The following is an 11,809-nucleotide window of genomic DNA, read 5'->3' as shown; positions in this document are numbered from 1 at the left end:
ACTTTGTCTTATGAAGTCAAGCACGAAGAGAAGTCGTTTTGGATTTCAAACATGGAAATTTCAAAAACCTTCCCAAAAGCTTCATTTTGGAGTGACTAATTAAGAAGGATACAGGCTTACCTTTTCATTTTCATGTTTTAAACTTGTTTAAATATTGGTTAAGCCTAGGATTTGACCAAGATCAAATGGGCATAAAAATTCAGAAAAAATCAAAAAAAAAAATGAAAACCAAAGCACATAGTATTATTATGTCATATAGTAAGCATTCAAGTTGATAAACAAGGTCTAAACAACAAACTAGACAAATCATGTATCTACCCCCTAACCCTAAATTAACCCTGTCTTATGAAGTCAAGCATGAAGAGAAGTGGTTTTGGGTTTCAAACATGGAAATTTCAAAAAACTCCCAAAAGCTTCTCATTTTAGAGTGACTAAGAAGGATTCAGGCTTACCTTTTCATTTTCATGTTTTAAACTTGTTCAAATCTTGGTCAAACTTAGGATTTGACCAAGATTCAAATGGGCATAAAAATTGGGAGGAAGGGTATGAATTACAATTCAAAAAAACAAGGTAACTTAAATACTTGGATGCCCCAAAGATGTGTGGAAGCCCAAAACAATGGCAAAACATGTGCGCACGCTGCATCCAATTCAAGTAGAACACATAGTAGGCATCGATAGTTTGACCTAAATTTGAAATCAAAGAGAAGGTGGTTAGAAAAAATCGAAATTGGCAAAGCAAAGCATGAAATCATAAATTTGTGATGCACTATAGCTATGAAAAGTATCAAACAATGCATACCAAAATGATTTTTAGAGGAATACTAGTTCAACTTATTTTAGTTTTATATTAGTAGCCCAAAATCGAAGTAGTAGTTGGATATTTTTGAACTTGATCTGTAGTAGTGGGCAAAACCCTAGTTTAACATATTTAATCATAGATTCGTAGGTCGATTTTTCTACTTTTTTATTATTACTATGCAGCACATGTGTGTTTGCCCGTCGAGTGAAACTCGGAGGAAGAGGGATCACTCGGAAGGAGAGAAGATGGGAGAGAATTATGGTGTCTCCCCTTTTTCGTGTGATGATGTCGACTTTTGTGCAGGGTTTGTCAGTGAGCAGGAGCGAGCGAGCGAGCGAGTCGAGCGAGGCCGAGAATGAGAGAGATTTGTTTTTTTTTTGTGAGAGGGACAACCGAAGGATCCAGAAGGACCCACATACTTCCGATACGCATCCTGATGCGTCTTCTCTTGACAAAGAAAATGGCTGGGAGTTTGCGTACCTATTGCACGTGACTTGTGCTCACTGAAGTGTGGGACCTCACGCATGGGCACCACACGTAAGTGACAGACCTGTTGATGTAAAAACTCGGTTGATTATTATACTACTACATTTATACAAAGTTTCCTATGGATTCAAGGGTACGAAAGCCAAGTTAAATCATTTACATGACATTATTTTTTCCATGAAGCCAAGTTAACTCATTTATCAATTGGTACATTTTGGAGTGACTAAGAAGGATCCAGGGTTACTTTTTCATTTTCATGTTTTAAACATGTTTAAATCTTGGTCAAACCTATGACTTGACCAAGATTCAAATGGGCATAAAAAATCAAAAAAAATCAAAAAAAAAAAGAAAAAACAAAAGCACGTCGTCTTCCTATGTCATATAGTAAGCATTCAAGGTGATAAACAAGGTCTGGCATATTCAAACCACAAAAATCATGTATCTACCCCCTAACCCTAAACAAGGATCCAGGCTTACCCTTTTCATTTTCATGTTTTAAAATTGTTCAAATCTTGGTCAAACTTAGGATTTGACGAAGATTCAAATGGGCGTAAAAATACTTAGAAAAATCATGTACGTATCTACCCCAAACCCTAAACTCTATCTTACGAAGCCAAGCATGAAGAGAAGTGGTTTTGGGTTTCAAACATGGAAATTTTAAAAACCTCCCAAAAGCTTCATTTTAGAGTGACTAAGAAGGATCCATGCTTACCTTTTATTTTCATGTTTTAAACATGTTCAAATCTTGGTCAAACCGTACGTACCTAGGATTTGACCAAGATTCAAATGGGCATAAAAATTCAAAAAAAAATGAAAAACCAAAGCACATAGCCTAGCTTCTTATATATGCCATATAGTAAGCACTCAAGTTGATAAACAAAGTCTAGACATATTCAAACCAGGAAAATCATGTATCTACCCCTAACCCTAAACTTTGTCTTAATTATGAAGTCAAGCACGAAGAGAAGTCGTTTTGGGTTTCAAACATGGACATTTCAAAAACCTTCCCAAAAGCTTCATTGTGGTGTGACGTACTAAGAAGGATACATGCTTACATTTTCAACAACCCCCCTAAAAGCTTCATTATAGAGTGACTAAGAAGGATCCAGTCTGGCGGGCTTACCATTTATTTTCTTGTTTTAAACTTGTTCAAATCTCGGTCAAACCTAGGATTTGACCAAGATTCAAAATGTGCATCAAAATTCAAAAAAAATATAAAAATTAAAAACCAAATTAAAGCACATAGTGTTCTTATGTCATATAGTAAGCATTAAAGTTGATAAACAAGGTCTAGACACATATTCAAACAAGACAAATCATGTATCTATACCCCTAACCCCTAAACTCTATCTTATGAAGTCAACAACATGAAGAGAAGTGGTTTTGGGTTTCAAACATGGAAATTTCAAAAACCTCCCAAAAGCTTCATTTTAGAGTGACTAATATATATAAGAAGGATCCATGCCTGCTTACCACCTTTTCATTTTCATATTTTAAACTTGTTTAAATCCGTGTCAAATTAAACCAAGGATTTGACCAAAAGATTCAAATGGGCATAAAATTTAAAAAAAACCAGAAAAATGAAAAACAAAAGCATATAGTCTTCTTATGTCATATACTAAGCATTCAAGTTGATAAACAAGGTTTGGACATGCATATTCAAACCTAGGCAAATCATGTATCTATCCCTAGCCCCTAAACTATATCTTATGAAGTCAAGCATGAAGAGAAGTGGTTTTGGGTTTCAAACATGAAAATTTCAAGAACATCCCAAAAACTTCATTTTAGAGTGACTAAGAAGGATACAGGCTTCCCCTTTTCATTTTCATGTTTTATACTTGTTTAAATCTTGGTCAAACCTAGGATTTGACAAAGATTCAAATGTGCATCAAAATAAAAAATCAGAAAAATTAAAAACCAAAGCACATAGTTTTCTTATGTCATATAGTTAGCATTAAAGTTGATATAAACAAGGTCTAGATATATTCAAACAAGAAAAATCATGTATCTACCCCTAACCCTAAACTCTGTCTTATGTAGTCAAGCATGAAGAGAAGTGGTTTTGGGTTTCAAACTTGGAAATTTCAAGAACCCCCAAAAGCTTCATTTTAGAGTGACTAAAGGATCCAGGTCGGGCTTACCTTTTATTTTCATGTTTTAAAATTGTTCAAATCTTGGTCAAACCGTACCTAGGATTTGATCAAGATTCAAAAATGGGCATAAAATTTCAAAAAAAAATGAAAAACCAAAGCATATAGCCTTCTTATGTCATATAGTACGTAAGCACTCAAGTTCATAAACAAGGTCTAGACATATTCAAACCAGAAAAATCATGTTTCTACCCCTAGCCCTAAACTTTGTCTTATGAAGTCAAGCACGAAGAGAAGTCGTTTTGGATTTCAAACATGGAAATTTCAAAAACCTTCCCAAAAGCTTCATTTTGGAGTGACTAATTAAGAAGGATACAGAGCTTACCTTTTCATTTTCATGTTTTAAACTTGTTTAAATATTGGTTAAGCCTAGGATTTGACCAAGATCAAATGGGCATAAAAATTCAGAAAAAATCAAAAAAAATGAAAACCAAAGCACATAGTATTATTATGTCATATAGTAAGCATTCAAGTTGATAAACAAGGTCTAAACAACAAACTAGACAAATCATGTATCTACCCCTAACCCTAAATTAACTCTGTCTTATGAAGTCAAGCATGAAGAGAAGTGGTTTTGGGTTTCAAACATGGAAATTTCAAAAAACTCCCAAAAGCTTCTCATTTTAGAGTGACTAAGAAGGATTCAGGCTTACCTTTTCATTTTCATGTTTTAAACTTGTTCAAATCTTGGTCAAACTTAGGATTTGACCAAGATTCAAATGGGCATAAAAATTGGGAGGAAGGGTATGAATTACAATTCAAAAAAACAAGGTAACTTAAATACTTGGATGCCCCAAAGATGTGTGGAAGCCCAAAACAATGGCAAAACATGTGCGCACGCTGCATCCAATTCAAGTAGAACACATAGTAGGCATCGATAGTTTGACCTAAATTTGAAATCAAAGAGAAGGTGGTTAGAAAAAATCGAAATTGGCAAAGCAAAGCATGAAATCATAAATTTGTGATGCACTATAGCTATGAAAAGTATCAAACAATGCATACCAAAATGATTTTTTAGAGGAATACTAGTTCAACTTATTTTAGTTTTATATTAGTAGCCCAAAATCGAAGTAGTAGTTGGATATTTTTGAACTTGATCTGTAGTAGTGGGCAAAACCCTAGTTTAACATATTTAATCATAGATTCGTAGGTTGATTTTTCTACTTTTTTATTATTACTATGCAGCACATGTGTGTTTGCCCGTCGAGTGAAACTCGGAGGAAGAGGGATCACTCGGAAGGAGAGAAGAAGGAGAGAATTATGGTGTCTCCCTTTTTCGTGTGATGATGTTGACTTTTGTGCAGGATTTGTCGGTGAGCGGAGCGAAGCGAGCGACGAGCGAGTCGAAAGCGAGGCCGAGAATGAGAGAGATTTGTTTTTTTTTTGTGAGAGGGACAACCGAAGGATCCAGAAGGACCCACATACTTCCGATACGCATCCTGATGCGTCTTCTCTTGACAAAGAAAATGGCTGGGAGTTTGCGTACCTATTGCACGTGACTTGTGCTCACTGAAGTGTGGGACCTCACGCATGGGCACCACACGTAAGTGACAGACCTGTTGATGTAAAAACTCGGTTGATTATTATACTACTACATTTATACAAAGTTTCCTATGGATTTAAGGGTACGAAAGCCAAGTTAAATCATTTACATGACATTATTTTTTCCATGAAGCCAAGTTAACTCATTTATCAATTGGTACATTTTGGAGTGACTAAGAAGGATCCAGGGTTACTTTTTCATTTTCATGTTTTAAACATGTTTAAATCTTGGTCAAACCTATGACTTGACCAAGATTCAAATGGGCATAAAAATTCAAAAAAAATCAAAAAAAAAGAAAAAACAAAAGCACGTCGTCTTCCTATGTCATATAGTAAGCATTCAAGGTGATAAACAAGGTCTGGCATATTCAAACCACAAAAATCATGTATCTACCCCCTAACCCTAAACAAGGATCCAGGCTTACCCTTTTCATTTTCATGTTTTAAAATTGTTCAAATCTTGGTCAAACTTAGGATTTGACGAAGATTCAAATGGGCGTAAAAATACTTAGAAAAATCATGTACGTATCTACCCCAAACCCTAAACTCTATCTTACGAAGCCAAGCATGAAGAGAAGTGGTTTTGGGTTTCAAACATGGAAATTTTAAAAACCTCCCAAAAGCTTCATTTTAGAGTGACTAAGAAGGATCCATGCTTACCTTTTATTTTCATGTTTTAAACATGTTCAAATCTTGGTCAAACCGTACGTACCTAGGATTTGACCAAGATTCAAATGGGCATAAAAATTCAAAAAAAAAATGAAAAACCAAAGCACATAGCCTAGCTTCTTATATATGCCATATAGTAAGCACTCAAGTTGATAAACAAAGTCTAGACATATTCAAACCAGGAAAATCATGTATCTACCCCTAACCCTAAACTTTGTCTTAATTATGAAGTCAAGCACGAAGAGAAGTCGTTTTGGGTTTCAAACATGGACATTTCAAAAACCTTCCCAAAAGCTTCATTGTGGTGTGACGTACTAAGAAGGATACATGCTTACATTTTCAACAACCCCCCTAAAAGCTTCATTATAGAGTGACTAAGAAGGATCCAGTCTGGCGGGCTTACCTTTTATTTTCTTGTTTTAAACTTGTTCAAATCTCGGTCAAACCTAGGATTTGACCAAGATTCAAAATGTGCATCAAAATTCAAAAAAAAATATAAAAATTAAAAACCAAATTAAAGCACATAGTGTTCTTATGTCATATAGTAAGCATTAAAGTTGATAAACAAGGTCTAGACACATATTCAAACAAGACAAATCATGTATCTATACCCCTAACCCCTAAACTCTATCTTATGAAGTCAACAACATGAAGAGAAGTGGTTTTGGGTTTCAAACATGGAAATTTGAAAAACCTCCCAAAAGCTTAATTTTAGAGTGACTAATATATATAAGAAGGATCCATGCCTGCTTACCACGTTTTCATTTTCATATTTTAAACTTGTTTAAATCTGTGTCAAATTAAACCAAGGATTTGACCAAAAGATTCAAATGGGCATAAAATTTAAAAATAACCAGAAAAATGAAAAACAAAAGCATATAGTCTTCTTATGTCATATACTAAGCATTCAAGTTGATAAACAAGGTTTGGACATGCATATTCAAACCTAGGCAAATCATGTATCTATCCCCTAGCCCCTAAACTATATCTTATGAAGTCAAGCATGAAGAGAAGTGGTTTTGGGTTTCAAACATGAAAATTTCAAGAACATCCCAAAAACTTCATTTTAGAGTGACTAAGAAGGATACAGGCTTCCCCTTTTCATTTTCATGTTTTATACTTGTTTAAATCTTGGTCAAACCTAGGATTTGACAAAGATTCAAATGTGCATCAAAATAAAAAATTAGAAAAATTAAAAACCAAAGCACATAGTTTTCTTATGTCATATAGTTAGCATTAAAGTTGATATAAACAAGGTCTAGATATATTCAAACAAGAAAAATCATGTATCTACCCCTAACCCTAAACTCTGTCTTATGTAGTCAAGCATGAAGAGAAGTGGTTTTGGGTTTCAAACTTGGAAATTTCAAGAACCCCCCAAAAGCTTCATTTTAGAGTGACTAAAGGATCCAGGTCGGGCTTACCTTTTATTTTCATGTTTTAAAATTGTTCAAATCTTGGTCAAACCATACCTAGGATTTGATCAAGATTCAAAAATGGGCATAAAATTTCAAAAAAAATGAAAAACCAAAGCATATAGCCTTCTTATGTCATATAGTACGTAAGCACTCAAGTTCATAAACAAGGTCTTGACATATTCAAACCAGAAAAATCATGTTTCTACCCCTAGCCCTAAACTTTGTCTTATGAAGTCAAGCACGAAGAGAAGTCGTTTTGGATTTCAAACATGGAAATTTCAAAAACCTTCCCAAAAGCTTCATTTTGGAGTGACTAATTAAGAAGGATACAGGCTTACCTTTTCATTTTCATGTTTTAAACTTGTTTAAATATTGGTTAAGCCTAGGATTTGACCAAGATCAAATGGGCATAAAAATTCAGAAAAAATCAAAAAAATGAAAACCAAAGCACATAGTATTATTATGTCATATAGTAAGCATTCAAGTTGATAAACAAGGTCTAAACAACAAACTAGACAAATCATGTATCTACCCCCTAACCCTAAATTAACTCTGTCTTATGAAGTCAAGCATGAAGAGAAGTGGTTTTGGGTTTCAAACATGGAAATTTCAAAAAACTCCCAAAAGCTTCTCATTTTAGAGTGACTAAGAAGGATTCAGGCTTACCTTTTCATTTTCATGTTTTAAACTTGTTCAAATCTTGGTCAAACTTAGGATTTGACCAAGATTCAAATGGGCATAAAAATTGGGAGGAAGGGTATGAATTACAATTCAAAAAAACAAGGTAACTTAAATACTTGGATGCCCCAAAGATGTGTGGAAGCCCAAAACAATGGCAAAACATGTGCGCACGCTGCATCCAATTCAAGTAGAACACATAGTAGGCATCGATAGTTTGACCTAAATTTGAAATCAAAGAGAAGGTGGTTAGAAAAAATCGAAATTGGCAAAGCAAAGCATGAAATCATAAATTTGTGATGCACTATAGCTATGAAAAGTATCAAACAATGCATACCAAAATGATTTTTTAGAGGAATACTAGTTCAACTTATTTTAGTTTTATATTAGTAGCCCAAAATCGAAGTAGTAGTTGGATATTTTTGAACTTGATCTGTAGTAGTGGGCAAAACCCTAGTTTAACATATTTAATCATAGATTCGTAGGTCGATTTTTCTACTTTTTTATTATTACTATGCAGCACATGTGTGTTTGCCCGTCGAGTGAAACTCGGAGGAAGAGGATCACTCGGAAGGAGAGAAGAAGGGAGAGAATTATGGTGTCTCCCCTTTTTCGTGTGATGATGTTGACTTTTGTGCAGGGTTTGTCAGTGAGCAGGAGCGAGCGAGCGAGCGAGCGAGTCGAGCGAGGCCGAGAATGAGAGAGATTTGTTTTTTTTTTGTGAGAGGGACAACCGAGGGAACAGTAGGGCCCACATACGTCCCATACGCATCCGGGTGCGTATTCACGTGACAAAGAAAATGGCTGGGAGTTTGCGTACCTATTGCACGTGACTTGTGCTCATCAAGTGTGGGACCTCACGCATGGGCACCACACGTAAGTGACAGACCTGTTGATGTAAAAACTCGGTTGATTATTATACTACTACATTTATACAAAGTTTCCTATGGATTCAAGGGTACGAAAGCCAAGTTAAATCATTTACATGACATTATTTTTTCCATGAAGCCAAGTTAACTCATTTATCAATTGGTACATTTTGGAGTGACTAAGAAGGATCCAGGGTTACTTTTTCATTTTCATGTTTTAAACATGTTTAAATCTTGGTCAAACCTATGACTTGACCAAGATTCAAATGGGCATAAAAATTCAAAAAAAATCAAAAAAAAAGAAAAAACAAAAGCACGCCGTCTTCCTATGTCATATAGTAAGCATTCAAGGTGATAAACAAGGTCTGGCATATTCAAACCACAAAAATCATGTATCTACCCCCTAACCCTAAACAAGGATCCAGGCTTACCCTTTTCATTTTCATGTTTTAAACTTGTTCAAATCTTGGTCAAACTTAGGATTTGACGAAGATTCAAATGGGTGTAAAAATACTTAGAAAAATCATGTACGTATCTACCCCAAACCCTAAACTCTATCTTACGAAGTCAAGCATGAAGAGAAGTGGTTTTGGGTTTCAAACATGGAAATTTCAAAAACCTCCCAAAAGCTTCATTTTAGAGTGACTAAGAAGGATCCATGCTTACCTTTTATTTTCATGTTTTAAACATGTTCAAATCTTGGTCAAACCGTACGTACCTAGGATTTGACCAAGATTCAAATGGGCATAAAAATTCAAAAAAAAAATGAAAAACCAAAGCACATAGCCTAGCTTCTTATATATGCCATATAGTAAGCACTCAAGTTGATAAACAAAGTCTAGACATATTCAAACCAGGAAAATCATGTATCTACCCCTAACCCTAAACTTTGTCTTAATTATGAAGTCAAGCACGAAGAGAAGTCGTTTTGGGTTTCAAACATGGACATTTCAAAAACCCTCCCAAAAGCTTCATTGTGGTGTGACGTACTAAGAAGGATACATGCTTACATTTTCAACAACCCCCCTAAAAGCTTCATTATAGAGTGACTAAGAAGGATCCAGTCTGGCGGGCTTACCTTTTATTTTCTTGTTTTAAACTTGTTCAAATCTCGGTCAAACCTAGGATTTGACCAAGATTCAAAATGTGCATCAAAATTCAAAAAAAAATATAAAAATTAAAAACCAAATTAAAGCACATAGTGTTCTTATGTCATATAGTAAGCATTAAAGTTGATAAACAAGGTCTAGACACATATTCAAACAAGACATATCATGTATCTATACCCCTAACCCCTAAACTCTATCTTATGAAGTCAACAACATGAAGAGAAGTGGTTTTGGGTTTCAAACATGGAAATTTCAAAAACCTCCCAAAAGCTTCATTTTAGAGTGACTAATATATATAAGAAGGATCCATGCCTGCTTACCACCTTTTCATTTTCATATTTTAAACTTGTTTAAATCCGTGTCAAATTAAACCAAGGATTTGACCAAAAGATTCAAATGGGCATAAAATTTAAAAAAAATCAGAAAAATGAAAAACAAAAGCATATAGTCTTCTTATGTCATATACTAAGCATTCAAGTTGATAAACAAGGTTTGGACATGCATATTCAAACCTAGGCAAATCATGTATCTATCCCCTAGCCCCTAAACTATATCTTATGAAGTCAAGCATGAAGAGAAGTGGTTTTGGGTTTCAAACATGAAAATTTCAAGAACATCCCAAAAACTTCATTTTAGAGTGACTAAGAAGGATACAGGCTTCCCCTTTTCATTTTCATGTTTTATACTTGTTTAAATCTTGGTCAAACCTAGGATTTGACAAAGATTCAAATGTGCATCAAAATAAAAAATCAGAAAAATTAAAAACCAAATTACATAGTTTTCTTATGTCATATAGTTAGCATTAAAGTTGATATAAACAAGGTATAGATATATTCAAACAAGAAAAATCATGTATCTACCCCTAACCCTAAACTCTGTCTTATGTAGTCAAGCATGAAGAGAAGTGGTTTTGGGTTTCAAACTTGGAAATTTCAAGAACCCCCCAAAAGCTTCATTTTAGAGTGACTAAAGGATCCAGGTCGGGCTTACCTTTTATTTTCATGTTTTAAAATTGTTCAAATCTTGGTCAAACCGTACCTAGGATTTGATCAAGATTCAAAAATGGGCATAAAATTTCAAAAAAAAAAAGAAAAACCAAAGCATATAGCCTTCTTATGTCATATAGTACGTAAGCACTCAAGTTCATAAACAAGGTCTAGACATATTCAAACCAGAAAAATCATGTTTCTACCCCTAGCCCTAAACTTTGTCTTATGAAGTCAAGCACGAAGAGAAGTCGTTTTGGATTTCAAACATGGAAATTTCAAAAACCTTCCCAAAAGCTTCATTTTGGAGTGACTAATTAAGAAGGATACAGGCTTACCTTTTCATTTTCATGTTTTAAACTTGTTTAAATATTGGTTAAGCCTAGGATTTGACCAAGATCAAATGGGCATAAAAATTCAGAAAAAATCAAAAAAATGAAAACCAAAGCACATAGTATTATTATGTCATATAGTAAGCATTCAAGTTGATAAACAAGGTCTAAACAACAAACTAGACAAATCATGTATCTACCCCCTAACCCTAAATTAACTCTGTCTTATGAAGTCAAGCATGAAGAGAAGTGGTTTTGGGTTTCAAACATGGAAATTTCAAAAAACTCCCAAAAGCTTCTCATTTTAGAGTGACTAAGAAGGATTCAGGCTTACCTTTTCATTTTCATGTTTTAAACTTGTTCAAATCTTGGTCAAACTTAGGATTTGACCAAGATTCAAATGGGCATAAAAATTGGGAGGAAGGGTATGAATTACAATTCAAAAAAACAAGGTAACTTAAATACTTGGATGCCCCAAAGATGTGTGGAAGCCCAAAACAATGGCAAAACATGTGCGCACGTGCATCCAATTCAAGTAGAACACATAGTAGGCATCGATAGTTTGACCTAAATTTGAAATCAAAGAGAAGGTGGTTAGAAAAAATCGAAATTGGCAAAGCAAAGCATGAAATCATAAATTTGTGATGCACTATAGCTATGAAAAGTATCAAACAATGCATACCAAAATGATTTTTTAGAGGAATACTAGTTCAACTTATTTTAGTTTTATATTAGTAGCCCAAAATCGAAGTAGTAGTTGGATATTTTT

This window comes from Lolium perenne, chromosome 2, assembly GCF_019359855.2.
Source record: "Lolium perenne isolate Kyuss_39 chromosome 2, Kyuss_2.0, whole genome shotgun sequence".
NCBI classification, from domain to species: Eukaryota; Viridiplantae; Streptophyta; class Magnoliopsida; order Poales; family Poaceae; genus Lolium; species Lolium perenne.
The sequence above is the reverse complement of the archived record's forward strand: the minus strand, read 5'-3'. Positions refer to the sequence as shown.